This window comes from Artemia sp. Qi Xiang Cuo, chromosome 14, assembly GCF_049724085.1.
Source record: "Artemia sp. Qi Xiang Cuo chromosome 14, ASM4972408v1, whole genome shotgun sequence".
Lineage (NCBI taxonomy): Eukaryota > Metazoa > Arthropoda > Branchiopoda > Anostraca > Artemiidae > Artemia > Artemia sp. Qi Xiang Cuo.
The window spans coordinates 56,273,512-56,289,163 of NC_142807.1; the positions used below are offsets into that span (position 1 = coordinate 56,273,512).

Genomic DNA, 15,652 nt, shown 5'->3' on the forward strand with positions numbered 1-15,652 from the left:
CAAATGGAACTTGTGTATTATAACCACCACAGAGTTTCACCCCAAATCATCTTCTAAAATGTCTCAAACTGTTTCGCCTAAATCATCTTCTAAAATGTCTCAAACTGTTCCCCCCAAATAATCACCTAAAATGTCTCAAAACAGTTTCGTCTAAATAATCTCTAAAAGTAATTTCTGCGTGTTCCTTTTGTTTTGGCATCCATGCCCTGTCACATTTGAAATTCCCCGGAAAAAATTCCCACGTTAATCTCTTCATCTCTAAGGTGTTCCTAGCTAGACTATTAACGTTTCGAAAGAATATTAATTTATCGCTAAGCCTAAAGATCAGAAAAGCCGTATTTAAAAAGGGGTTTTTCTATCTCTTTAGAGTCCCGCATAATTCCAAGATAACAAGTGATGTCATTTCTAATTCCTGACACTAAAGACCAGAAAAGCCATATTTAAAAATAGAATATTAATGTATCTCTGTCACTAAAGACCACTTATCCCTCAGAACTAAAGACCAAAGAAGCCATATTTGTTTTGAATTCCCCTTTCGTTGATCAATAATTCCCCGCCGATTATGCAAATCAATTTCTCAGAAATCTAGTTCCCCTAGGTGTCATTGACCCGTTAGTGGATCAATAATCCTTGAATAAAATATAACCTGTCAGCGTTAGACTCAATTATAGATGGCAGCAGTGGTGGCCCGTCAGTATTCTAAGAGACACATGATCCTGTTCCTGTTAGAATCAATAATTCACCGTCAGATTATGTAATCAATTTCCCAGAAATCTACTTCCCCTCTTGTCCTAGTCGATTATGCAATCAATTTCTTAGAAATCTGTCACCTTTCGTCGATCAATAATCCTTGAATAAATTATGTACGTCCAGTGCCTTCTGACCCTCCCTACTAACAAGTAATAATATAAATGAATAAATAGATCTTAAAGCGAGTAATGCTTAAGATTGAATATGAATATCGAGCTTAAAACGAAAAAGAATATTTTCCTATTGAAGTATAAATGAAACTTAAAACGTATAGAAATTAAATAAACAATTAATGCAAACAAACTACAAAAGATATTAATGTAAATTAATAAATAAATATAAAAACGAGTGAAAATTCAATTGAATATGCAAATAAAGCTTGAAACAAACAAAAATCACCACAAACAAGAGTTTGGGTATGACCTCCTTCTCTCACTGTAAAAGTTTAAAACCTACTGCATCATTGGCGCTTAAAGGCCATACGGCTCCAATGTTTTGTTATTATTATTATTTATTATTTTTTTCCCAGAGACACTTTATATGGAAGGGGTCGCTTTAGAAACTTCTAAATGGCTCATTTGATTGGAAATCGAAAGTCGTTTAAATAGACCAATGAGAAGCTTAACTACTAATAAACTTCAGCGTGAATAGTCGGGTGTTTAGAGGGGTCATTTCCTCTTATTATGTTACCGTTTCCATTCGTCTAATTTTTAATAGTGCTCCTTACTTTCAGGTGATTTTTTTTATTAAAATCCTAGTGTAAGTTCACGTCTGCTTACCGAAGAATATTCACTAATTTGGAGAAATCATTGCACAGGTTATTGCTCTGTATGCAATTATTGCCTTTCTATATTTTATTTTGTCATCTTTCTGAAAATAAGTGACATAAAAGTCTCGATTTCGGGCTTTAAGAATAAAGCAACAAAAATATTGTAAAACCTAAGGCAACGGAGTTCCAGAGTGTAAAAAAAATCGAAGTTTAAAAAAAATCGAAGTTTTTGCCGCAATCTCAGCAATAAGTGTTTTCAGCTATGAGTTCCAATCCCTTGCTTTGGCTCCAAAACCTACTCTGTAAATGGCTTGATTTACTACTTAAATCCAAGCCCTACTTGAGCCTTAAAAACGAATATAAAACTGATTTTGGCAATGAAATTCCATTTAGTTTTTTCCCTCAAAATTCCCCGAATCTTGAAGACTTGTCCCCGATTTTTAAGATTCAAAAGTGGAAGCCCTGAGTGGCAGTATCGTAACCGATGAGGTTTATCCGAGGTGCAAATACTCCTAGTTGGAACTTAACCCAATGCCCAGCCTAGACGACGTGAAATATCGTCGGCTAAGGTAATTTTTGAAGAACCCGTCAGGGTTCTATTAAATGGCAGTAACCTCGCTGTTCAATATCAATTATGTCCCTCAGCTTAATTTACAGCACTCTTTTCTCTTAAGAAAATGGAAAAATGTTCATTATATTTACTAGAAATAACATCAAAAGCAATGCGTAGCATCAACATTTTTTTTTTTCTACTTCAGATTAGGTTTGGAAACTTTTTCGGTCATTGTCGTCATGTAGTACGTACGACACAGAAAACCGCTCTTTTCCCTCAAAAGCCGGTGTCGCACAAAAGTGCTATAGTTTCTTTGTTTATTGCAAATTTGAGATTAGGTTGCCCCCTGGTTTTAGTCAGAAGTGAAGTGAAGAGGTATGACTAAGACATTGAATTTTAACATATAGTAATTGAAAATTATCATCAAACAGTTAAAAAAACCGTTATATGTATTTATGTATTATTTGAAAAAAAATAAGAAATTAATGTGCACTTGTCCTGGGTCTCAGGAAATGAACTTTAATGAGTGATAATTTGTTGCATTGATCCATGAACTCTTTTTCTAAAGTGGCTTCATGGATTACTACTTTTTCCACTTAATAAATTGTATTTTAAAAGATATTTATTGTTAATAGCTTTCGAGAAACGGGGTTACAAATATTAAGAGAAAATAATCCTAAGAGACACTGTATACAAAAACTATGAATTTTTTCATCTTCTGGTAAACATTCTACATAATATAATTAAGATAATATTATTAATAGAATAATATTAAGAGAAAATAATCTTATAAGACACTGTATACAAAAACTAAGAATTGTTTCATCTTCTGGTAAACATTCTACATAATATTATTAAGATTTTCGTTTTAAAGTTTATTTCCTTGTGAAAAACGTGATTTGACGACCAGTGAACTGGTGTAACTTTCTCTAAAGTGAGTAGAGATGCCCCTATTGATCCCGTACCCACACCTTATTTGGGCATAGAGTCCCTAGGGGGATGGTTTTTGTCAGTGAGAATGAAAAAAAAGGAATTTTGTCACATTTATTGATGTTTTTCGGACGGTTATGTGTGTTGGTCAATTTATTTGATGTTTTTCATGGATGTCAACAGCAATTTATGTCTGTTTTATGGTTTTTGTCAGTGAGAATGAAAAAACAGGAACTTTCTCAATTGAAAAAACAGTAATTTTATAACATTGATTAACTTTTTATTGGAAGGTTATGTTTGTTTGTCAATTTATTTGATGTTTTTCATGGATGTAAACATTAATTAATGTCTCTTTTATGGTTTTTGTCAGTGAGAATGAAAAAACAGGAACTTTCTCAATTTGATGGATTATTGAGTCTAATGGGGACAGGGTCAATGACACTTCCTTCAAGATCTTGTTGTTGTTTTGGGCAAGTACATGCTCGACGCGAATGTTATGAGTTTCCAGAAATAGAAAACAGGTAGGTTACGTGTTTCCCTTCTCAGCTAATCAGAGGACTTGTTACATATTAGCAGCGGAAGCAATGTGAGGAAAGGATTTTTGCTTTAGTTTTATAAGTGTGTGAATAAAATTTAAAGAAGTGAGAACAGTTTTGACTGTACTCATTTGGACATATATTTTTGACGGCCATAAGTGGAATGTTTATCCTAATAGAGTCTGATATTGGAATTTAGGGTAATAGTAAAAGAGCACCAAGCATTGCGTTGGAAATCACAAAAGGGTTACTGCTTCGTCTGGAATGGGATGCAGTATATGCAAGATGTGATATCCTATAACAAATTTAAAATGGAGAATCAATTATGTTTCACCACTTAAGTTGATATAGCATATGGGAATAAACTTCATTGTGATGTAAGTGCATTAGTGAAACAAATCGAAGACAATAAACTCTATCACTAATTATATATGCTTTCCTGGTCAGGGTTAATGAATCAGGGTCAGTCTAGGAACAGCAGTCAGAGTGAAAGGACTGAAAAATGAATAAATCTGAGAAAGAGAGAATTAGATCAAATATATGGAAAATTTATGGAAAAACATTTGTTTTGGATGATGATTTTTTCGAGTTATCTCTTCAACGCAGGATATTCTCTCAGGGAACATTTGACAATATAATGAGGAGTGATTCTCCCCCATTGGACTATTGTATGAAACTTTTAAAATGTGACTCAAATGCTTATAGTCAATTTATTGATATATTAATTGGAACAAAGCAGAATCATATTCTGGATACACTATTGAAAACATTGCCAACGGATTCAATGTAGTTGGCTCCACCTTTCGAAAGAAGTAACGTCACAGAGTCACTCCTCTCCCCTTCCCCTCATTGAATTTATCGCGCGAGGACGATCAGTTTCGTTCTATCTGTGAGAGAGTTAACATCGGAAACCGAAAAAATGTTTTATAAATGTCCATTGTGCATGTACAATCTTGGCAGTTGGACTCAATGTGAGATTTGCGAAATTATTAATGAATATATTGAAAATTGCAAATTATGTAATCTATGTAAATTACATGGAGACTCTGAAGTGTAGATTAAAGGATGTAATTCATGTCTTGAAGAGGTGTTTGGATCTCATCTTAGAGGGCACATGCGCTCCAATTGTCCCCGTGACAAATGTTATCAATTGAAGAACACTTACCCTGCTATGATTGGAAAGAACCCTAAATGTGATTTCAGTTTATTTTTACGAAATTGGTTTCGTCGTGGATTTAAATTATTCTGGGAAGAGGAGTCAGGTCTACAATTCAACAGTTGGGGTAACAAGACAATTTGGTTTCTACGTCATCGCTGTGACGACACTGCCTACTATGACTGTAAACCAAGTGATTATTATTTGGCAGCTACCGAATTTGATTCACCACTTGAAAACACTGTATGTGATATTGTTTCAAATAGACAGATTGAAACTCGCGAATTTCATAATATGAATGCAAATAGTATCATTGACTATACAAAAAGATATGACAAGAGTGAAGTTACATTGTACTGTAGAAAATGTGACCCTGACTTTACAGTCAATCAAGATCAATATACTGTGAATCCAAATGATTTACCAGCATTAGTGGTTCACGACAGTTGCCTATACACCGATGAAGAAATCTAAAAGTGAAGATTTAAAGACATTGTTGTAGATATACATTTTATTAATAAACAAATTCACCAATATTTTTTAAGCACTTCACTCGTACGCTACTGGAATAAAGGTTATATAGGTACGACAGAATATTTCCTTCGAAAAAGTTATCTAGATAAGGAGCATCGACATGAATGGAAGGAAACTAATTGCAAGTGTAATTACGACAACACAATATACAATTTTGTATCGAAGGAGAAACGAGGCTCTTACTCGTTAGATCCTGCACCTTCTTTCGATTTTGAATAATAGTTTTCCAACTGCTCTCAAAATAGTTGCTGATGTGGGGTGTGTAAAATGTATAGGGTAGACCAAGAGGATCAAAAAATTTAATCATCTTCATTGTTTGAAAGATGTACAGCCAATGACCTGTCAGAAAAGTCAATGGACTGCTATTAACAATGATTAGAGTATTGTTTGCACTTTGAATTTTTCCAAGATAGTCTTCTTGCAGACAATAGGATTTGTACTGGGACCTGTAGGGATCCATATTAAACACATTGATTATTTGACTGGTGTTCATGGCGCCAAGTCTATTAGAAAACTGCCATCGGGAGTGATTTCCCAATAGGTTTCATACTGATTTAGTGAGATTAGTGCAATACTCTCAGCCAATGGGTCGGTAAATGTACACTCTAAACGCACAGTCCCCGTACTTACTATACTCATATTCTGTGTGCCAGACAAATCCAATGCAATGATACCATGTGTTTTAGCAAACATTTCTTCGGTAATACCATTTTAAAATAGTTGCGAATCATGATCTAGGGTTTGCATGGTCAACTCATACAATGTTCTATAGGATTTATCAAAGGATAGATTGTAGAGTGGGATACCGTTTACTTTGCATACAAGAGATGAAAGTCCAAACATCTCGAATTTATGTGGGCATTCAGTCCACGATCCTATTGCACTGGCGCTTTTTACAAATGCCAATGCAAGTTTCGAGGGGATTTCGCCATTGATAACGGATGAATCGGTGAAGGTGCGTGACCCCGTGGCCATATGACGTTGATTGGTGATCGTATGAGGAATTATTTATTATAATTAGTTTAATAGTATTCCCATTGGCTCTCAGTTTTTCCACTGCCAAAGCAACAGAACTCATGACCTGTTGTTTACGCACATGAACTATTGCTAAGGTGAGGGAGAGACTTACATCGGGATTGGCAGCCAGTTCTTTTCTCAATATGAAATTGGATGGTGCAATTGTCAATTTTATATCCACTTTAACATTGGGCGAGAGCCATTGGGGTATATTAAATATTTCATGATATATTTTTCCAACTAGATGGAATTCACTAGTTGTAGCATTTTTAAGTGCATATGTACTATCAGTATTAGTAATATATTCATATCCATTGGAGGTGCCTCTCAATACCTTGTATGACTTGGGTGTCATCAACATGAATTGTATATAGATTGTATAGTTTGAGAGATTGTTGCATGTGCTCACCAGCGTGCCACTGATGTAGACACTAATTTGACGAAATAAATTGTGTAGTATACAATTTTCATAGGATATCCAATCGGCTCAAATTGGCATTTTATTATCGGATTTCCGGACTTTCATTTGTAAATCTATAAATGTTGAAGACATGTCCATAAAGTTGTCTTCATTGGAATAAATTTGAAAGTGGATGTTATCAGAGAGGGGTTGTTGAGGATAAAATTGTTCATAGTATCCATGCTTGACACTCACATCAACATTTTCAGGATTGAATATATTCAATGAGGTGGTGATTGAAGGTTGAGAATCCTTATGTGGCAGGCAGGACATCTTAAGAGAAGAAATTTAGTTTCGATCTAACAATTCTCTTCCTGGGGCTTCTGTCTACACTACGTGTTGGCTTTTTCCTTCTTTTCTTTGACAAACGGGATGATGTCTTTCGTTTCCGTCCTGAGTCGAGACTGATGAGTGATGCATTGTTTCTTGACCTTTTTAAACCTTTACCATTTTGTTTTAATTTCTCGCCAAGGGTTCGCGCACTGGACTAAAGATTTTCCGTAGCACTTTTTTTTAAATCCTTGCCAGAGCCCCAATTGTATAGTGTAGAAGAAGCAAACTGTGTGGCAGCCGGTACAAGAAATTTTCTAGCCAGTGGTAGTGAAGAGCGAAAACCGCTTAGCAAACCAACTGCCAAGACCATAGCAAGACATTGACGAGCGACCCTTGTAATAGTCCATTCCATTGCCCTGTTGTCTTGGGCCAAGAGTATTAACATAGCAGTCAATATCAGGACAAGTGAATACCACTTTTTTATTAGACATCTTGCTGTTGAACGATGGGACGAAAATGGCATGTAATCACAGCAAAACCTTTTGATATTGCTATGGGATCACCCAATTCAGTTCTTAGTGTTAACTGACAGAGTTCCAAATAGGAAGTGTTTACGGGAATATACTGAAGATGCTTCATATTGTAGTGGTGAATATGCTCTTGATTGGTTTTTCGTTCAAGAACTCGTAGGAGGGGAACATTTGAATTACCAACCCGAGATGTTTCCCTAAATGAGGCGTAGAGAAATATACAAGGATCCGAGGAGATTTTAGGTAGACATGCAGAAAAAATGAAATGAAAGTTTCTAGCACATTTATCGCTCATTAATCAGAGCTTAAGGCCAAGAACAACTTTAACTTTATCATTGAAACTAGCCGTCTCGTCGGAAATAGGTGAACACATAAAAATCTTACCCTCCTCCTTTGAATAGTTGAAATGAAAAGCTCCTTTTTTACGAGCGGAAATTTTTTTATTAATAGAACGACATAAATCATTCATACAGGTGAGTTCCTTGTAGGGTAATTCAATATAAGGATACTTCATCCGATTGATTTTTAGAATTTATTCTTGATCAGTTGAGTGTGGTGGCTGCAGGTCATGGGGTTTTACTTTTATATTAAATTTACCACCTTCTTTCAGGATGCCGTAGGAGTTATTAAGAATACACTCGATAAGAGCTACTTTATACTTTCCGTCGAATTTGATGGTGGGGGAGAGTTTCGTCCAAAAATCACTTGTTTTATTCAGATCATTGTAGAGAGGATCAGAAACATTGGACATGAAAGTCACATAGAAATCATTGGGCATTGTTAATATCTTCAGCACTGACCCAAGAATCAAAATCCGAGTTGTTTCCTAGCCAGTGAACAAGCAACTGTCTCTTGCCCCTGCAAGTATGGCTTTTTAATATCTTTTCAATTTGATAAATTTCACTAGTGTTTCTATTTTTTGCAGTTCATATTCATAAAAACCGCCAAGGATCTCATCATCTTTGGTGTCTCGTAGCCGATATGTCGTGAGTTTGCAGTTCAGGAACTTAGACAATTTAAAAAGTTTAGTATTCCATAATTAATCACCTTTTTCAAAAATATTGGTGATTCTAATAATTTGAATACTATCGCCAACATTGAATTTCTTTTTAATGTCAATGTCATTGGAGTATTGCTTTAGAAAAGTATCAAAAGTAATTTCACTATAATGAACATCCCGAGGGCTAGAGATTGACAAAGATTGATGAGGTCGATGGTTGTATATCTGCATGATTTTATCTAAATCATGAATAAAATCAGATGTATTTTTCAGTGTACAATATCTTGAAATTAATAGACGAATCGTTTTTATTATTCGTTCAGCCAATGCAGCCTTTATCGGGCTGTGACTATGATAAAGTGTTGTATTATATTTCAATAGAACCTTTTGCACATGGGGATTAACAAATTCACTATCACGATCCGATTGAATTTTTCTATACGAATCCTGTTCAAGAATACTTTCAATGGCTTGAGCTACTTCAAAACCTCCCTTTGACCGTGATGGAATGGTATGGGCTTAGCAACTAAAGATACTGATTGTCAGTAAAGTATATTTGTATGGCGTATTGTGAAATTGTTGAATTGCGTCTAGAGTTAGGAGATCCATTTGCATTATATGCTGAGGGATACTCTTTTGCATTTTTCAATGTGGTGCCGGAGACAACTCTAGAAAGCGTTTTGGGAGAACTTAAACTTCCCGCTTCACCAATATTTTCATAGACACCTTTCAGAACTTCATCCATTTTGAACGCAAACACGTAGTGTAATGTCCACTCCCCTTTTGCACACTGGAGGGTGAATCAATTCGTCTTCGCTTTTGACTAGCAGCCACAGGAGTTGTAAAATCAGTAGTGCTAGTATTTTCAAATATTGAATGTTCTTCTTTTTTAAATGGTGTTGGCGTTGTTGGAGGACTATATTCTCTTAGCTTCTTAAGAATTTGCTTATTGCCAAAAAGACTTCTGGGGAAGTTTGATACACTTAGAAAGGTGTATAGATTATTGTCAAAGGATAAAAGTCCTTTACGATTCGTCACCATATCACAAATTAAATCAACTAGATTATAACTTTTTTCCTGAATTATAATTCGTTTCCCTGTGCTCTCGACTTGAACTTGATCACCAGTTTCCAACATGAGATAAGATAATACTCTTTTACTCTGTTCTCGATAGGTCAGTGGCAATATGTTTCCAATTTTCAATACAATCGAATTCAATTCTTTCTTCTTTGATTGTGCAGAATCTTGAGGAGATGTTTCCTGTTTAGAGGGATCGGCGACAGCGGCGGGTCTCTTACGATAATGTTTATGTTTGTCCGCACGTCACAAGGCCTCTTGAAATAAAAGCAGTTTTTTGTCTTCAGTAATAGTCTCGTCATTAATGAATTTGCTTAGATTGTCTTCAAAATGTTCCATGGGCAGGAGGGAAAGTTCATACGATGTGAATTTATATGTTTTTGCAATCTAGAGAAAACTGTTTACAAGTCCTGCGACTATCAGTAATAAAATTGTGAAAAAGATACCGCCTGCCTGAAGGAGCCGTTTTCTTTTAAAATTTTTTCCTTTGTTTTTACAAGCCCAGGCGCGTACAGTGGAACGATGTTGCTTTATCTGTTGTCTAACACCTTCTGGCTGTTGAACATTACCCTCGGTCATATTTTAACAAAGCTCAGATATTAGATTAATGAAATCAGTTTCGAACCCGTATATGAGCAAAACCTTCCTGAGCAATGGTTTTGCAGTGCTCAAAACGGAAAATAAATGTCGTTGTTCATGTAGCTTTTTAAGTGTCATGATTCCAACTAATAGCCTTTTCTACTGTTCACCGGAAGATATACTGTAATTTCATTGTCGAAAATGTCGGTGACTACACGTAGATCCTCGGGTGTGCTGGGATTAAGATCCAGAAAAATGTACCCGTAGGGCTTGTTAGTCGCCTGTGTTTATACTTAAAGCAGAACATCTGAAGTGTTAGTGTGTATCTACTTTTTGGTATTTATTAATGAGCGAGGCACCGGAACGACCTAGCAGACAGTATAGATGGTACGATTAAAAGCCCAGTTTCGCTTGCATCTGCTCTGATGAAACAGATTGAGTAGAACTAGGGTTATGGAAATGGATTCAGCCAAATCATCAATAATCAGCCACGAGTTCGATTCAATACTTTTGAAAACATCAAGTCCTCGTATGAATTGTATTGGTATGGTTGTGGCAAAAGCTTTTATTTGATCGTAGGACTCCTGCCAAATACTATAGCAACAGTAGATTTTTTTCGGTTTTTCTAAAAACATTTTATCGCAATTTTGAATTATTTTAGCTAAAAGTTTTGTTTTCCCTAATATTGAGGGCCCACACAGAAACGATCTGAAGGGTGTTTTAAATTGATACATGCTGTTGACAACAGTCAGACTATAACTAACTGTAAATCATACGTGTCCAATGAATAAGTAGTAGCAATAATTTTCCCATAGATCTATGTATTCAAGAACAACAAAAATAATCTTTCATGGCAGCATTTATTTCGGAAATACGAAGACAAATATTTGTTCAATATGAGCTATGATAACACTTTATGTGAAATATAAATAAAAACACTTTTTGTCCATCAACAGCAAGAACACTTATTGTCTTTAAACACTTTTCTGTACAACACTTTTGTCCATCAACAGCAAGAACACTTATTGTCTTTAAACACTTTTCTGTAACATAACATGAACACTTTTTTTTACAAAAAAAACACTTGGAACAAGAACTAGCACAGTTGAACATTAGAGTGAATTTAAAAGTGGGATCCCCCCCGGGGCCGCGGGGTCGAAGGCCGGCCGCGGGCGGAACCCCTCATACCCCCGGGAACTGCGGGGGTAAAAACTGTACAATAGTTGTCGTCACTGCTATAGGTTTGTGGTTGGGTTAGTTGGGTCAGTGGCGGTGGTGGTGGTGGTGGTGGCTGGTTAATTTATGAAAGGTTAGTTGGTTAGTTCAAGTTAGGTTAATTTATCCAGACCAAGTTGATTGCGATAGTCTATGCATTCAACTCGGTCTGAAATACGGTAGTGGCCATGAGGCAGGACACTCACACCATTCTCGAGCACATAGACTTTGTCAGATATACATGACATTGCATTCTTTTCCACTCTCACAGTATAATTTCTATACTGTAGGGAGTGAATTACAATCACTTGTGCTCTCGGCAATAGGCTACTTTCTACACAGTCTCTGTACACGCTCATGTTGAAATTGCTCTTTACAAAGTGTGTAGGCACCCCTTTACACGCCTTCTTTTCATCCCCACTATGTGTTTTTACGCAATAAACTTTGGGGCCCGGGAACATCCCCCCGGATATCAAATCACTCCCCGTCTCTGATTTTAACACTAATAGTTGGTTGGGGGCTTGACGTTTCACCAACTCAGGGTAGAGGGATGGATTCCAGTTGGTAAAATCCATCCGTGAGCTGATGTGCTCCCCCTTTTCTAAATCACCCAATAAATCTTGAGTCCCATTTACCTTTAACAGCAGAGAATCTGTATACCCATAGTAGACTTGAACCTCCCCCTCCCGTGGCCATTGCACCTTGCACACATTGTAAAAAAACGACAACATGAGCTTTATGGAAATTTCTAGTACTGAACTGCCGCCCGCTATATTCTTGTTCAGTACCACATTTTGCTTTTTCCTGTGTAGAAGAACCATGCTAGCCTCTATGCTCGTGAACGATGTAAAATTGGGATCGGCAATAATTCGTGCACACTCTAGAGGGTCAGTCACGACATCGCAGCGAGATCTATTACGTACGCTTTCACACATTTTGCCAAACGCTGAATTTAGAATGAGTTTGTACAATTCCTTCTCTACCTTTGAGTTTGCCCTAGAGCGTTAATCGACAAAAGTATCGATAAACTTTTTTAAATATGGTTTCTGATTGAACTGCAGGACCCTATGTATTTTGGTGATCTTGAAGCCATTTTTCACCATCCAGTGTAAAAGCACATGGTAAACAACGATATTCTCCTTAGGGTCCAAATCAGCAATCAGTTTTTGATTAGAGGGGGTCCAATACATCCCCATATCCTCAACCAATGAGCAATTGTAGGGACTCAGCGAGTCCCTGGTCACTGGTCGATTGATACAGGGAAAAACAAAATCTTTGACTGAGTCGTGAAGCGCCAGCGGAATGTGACCGTCAATTTCAAAGAACCATTCTTGTGGCCCATTGTCCTCGACGGTGGTAATGTCGGGGAACTCACAAGGATTATCAAGCCATTGATAGTTGCCACACGGTAAAGAGTAGTGAGACATTGCCGAGGGGTACAATGAGTTCATGTCCAAGAACACTGCATTTGACTTTGCATCGATGCTTTGTCCGCTCTGACCAGTTGACAAGACGCAGTCCCCATGAAAAACATACCCTCCTCTCATTGAACGCTCTACAAAAAGGTTTTAATCTACATCTGTGATTAGGCCTATTTCCTCCCTACTAATTTTTAAAATCAAATCCATCACCAAATGGGGTGTGGAAAAATAGTAGCCTATATCTAACCCAAACTCTGAATAGATTTACTCTGTGTTCTTACAGACTATATCCAACAGAGTTAAAACGTCACTGGCCAAGTACAGTCTACAATAATCCCACCCATTTTTACAATTCCCCTTAGCCCACACCTTCTTGGCAAACCCATACTCCTCGGCTGTGCATTCACTGTTGGTCAGTGAATTGTAAAATGCTTCAATTGGAGGCAGTTTCACCTCGCTGAAGCGAGCGCCAGAACAGTAATAGTCGTATGCGTATACGCCTTTGCTGGTTAATAAGTCATACATTTCACTGTCTGGAAAGTGCTGTTTAAGCAAGGGAAAGCTATCAAAATTGTCACTTTTCTGCACTTGAATCAATTTACTCGATGCCTTGGGAAAAAACTAAAAGAATCTAAAAACCTGATTTTATTCCAGCACGTATGCTCATTATCCACTACCTGCCATTTCAGTTCGAGAAGCAACAACTTCTCGGCCGATTTGGGGATAATGTTATAGGTAAATGAATTATTTACCCATGGACTGTCTACTCCCCCTCCCTCCCGGTGCATACGTGCCAGTGCTGGTAAAATAAATGTTAAGTCATAAATTGAATTGTGAATGAAAACTGGGATAAAAAACTGTTGGCTAACATTTAAATTACATGATTGATGTGCCACTCCCCTAAAATTACTTCCCCCAGATGATATTTCCTGCCACAGGAGATTATGGTCCCTGACTTTCCCTCTCCCCGCTCTTTTCCCTTTATTCCCCTTATCCTCCTCTTCAAACTCCCCCTTACAAACCCAACATATTTTTTTATTTTTAATCGCGAGAAGATCCTCTGCGGACAACATCATAGGATAATGGGTATTTCTCAAAGGAGAAATAGCACCATTAGCTGTGCCAATTAGTTTAGTCAATGCCTTGACTATGCACTCGTTCTCATCCAATGTGTCTACTATTTCTAACAACCGCATGGTGTTAGAACTGTCTCTTCGCGTATGAGCATAGAAAACTGCAATAGCTTGATGTTCTTTGATTAGGTTTGGAAATCGTGGATCATTCATCTCCACCAGCTTAGCTTCATTCTAAAGATATTTTGTTGCATTGGAGGAGGGTGTTTTGGAAATTTTTCAAGCGTAGAATGGCCCTATCCCCTGAAACCGCTTCCACTGTCTGATATCCATGCCGGCTACAATGCTTCATGTGATCCCGTAGTTTTAATTCAGTCCAAAATCTAGAGAGACATGTTGGACAGTAGAAACGGGCACTCTGTTTCTTACCCTCCCCCAGAACTCTACTAATGTCTGTAATCGGATTAAAATGGCCAATTGAATTGGTAAGATCACTAGATTGTGTATACAATAACCAAACCCAGTGTTTGACCAAACCAACTGACGGGCCTCTTACAGGGAAAACCACCCCCTTCTGTATAGAACGAGCCCCATCTTCAAATTCAGTTACATACTGAACCACTTTAACGCCAATATTTAAATGGGCATTAGCCCTTTCAAAAATATCAACAGATCGTAGCGTTACTGGGTATTTTCCTTCTAAACACGTGAAATCTACAATTGGGAAATTGGACCCTTCCTTCCCATGTACAGCCCAGTGATCTAAATTCGTCTTGGTAGCGTCACGTGCTAGAGGCTCGAATGCTGATATGAGGAAAGCATACCTGAAACATTTTTGATCTGTTTCAAAACAGATCTTCTGGACACCACGACAATCTACTAGATCTGGATTATATTTTAATTCAACTGCCCTCCCTCCCCCATGTCCCCGTCTTAAAATAAAATCTTTCTTAAATTTACATATATTTACACTTAATTTTCCAATAAATATAACTACAGACCCACTCCCATTTTTGCTATAGCTCTCGAGATGCGCAATAATTTGTCCTGCCCACTTCGAAAAAACAACCTAAACATTTTCGAAATTCCGATAAATTCTGCGCATCTCGGAATGTATATATTGATAATAAACTTCACTTTTCCCCACATTTAAATAAAAAACCTTTAAAACAATATAAACCTTAATTGAATTCCTACCTCCCCACAACTGAATTTGGTTCTCCAGTAGTGCACGAATTTTATCTACATATTCATGCACAATTTCTACGGGATCAAACACAAAATTTCCCCCCATAAGTGAATTAAATGGATCCCCAAAAGTCGCAGTGTAAACAACTATATTATTTAATGTTGAATTTGACAATTGAAAGCCTGGTAATGTTATACCCCCCGCCCCCGCGTGTATATTCACCCCGCCCCCACGTTGGTCAACAATATTTGGGGTATGTGAATGCTCCACTTCAGTTGTTTGAAGTGGAAGTAGGTAATCAGTGGGGGATAGAGGGTTCCCAGTTAATTCGTTTGTAAAATCGTCTACAATTTGTAAGGTGTTTGGACTTAGCAACGGCAAGTTCCCCTCTGAACTAGGAACATTACCTTGCTCAACTATGCTAGGTTCTAAATTGAAACAATTACTTAGAAAATTATTAATATTAAAGGGTGTTTCATCGGAATTAACAATACCATCCCATTCATTGAAATGTGAATTGTCCTAAATGACATGAAATTCCGTAGACGCGAGTTCTTCCTCTCCTTCACCTGATAACGATGGCGAATGAG

The 15,652-nt window shown here is 37.1% G+C and overlaps 1 protein-coding gene and 1 non-coding gene across 2 annotated transcripts in view; one reads left to right on the plus strand and one right to left on the minus strand.

The window, feature by feature from the left end:
* LOC148944658 (uncharacterized) overlaps window positions 1–15,652 on the minus strand; it is a 324,369-nt gene that overhangs the window by 206,150 nt on the left and 102,567 nt on the right. The gene's annotated exons all lie outside the window — the stretch shown is intronic.
* LOC148944660 (U4 spliceosomal RNA) lies at window positions 1,978–2,114 on the plus strand. The gene has a single exon (XR_016142909.1). It is a non-coding gene; the product is annotated as a U4 spliceosomal RNA (small nuclear RNA).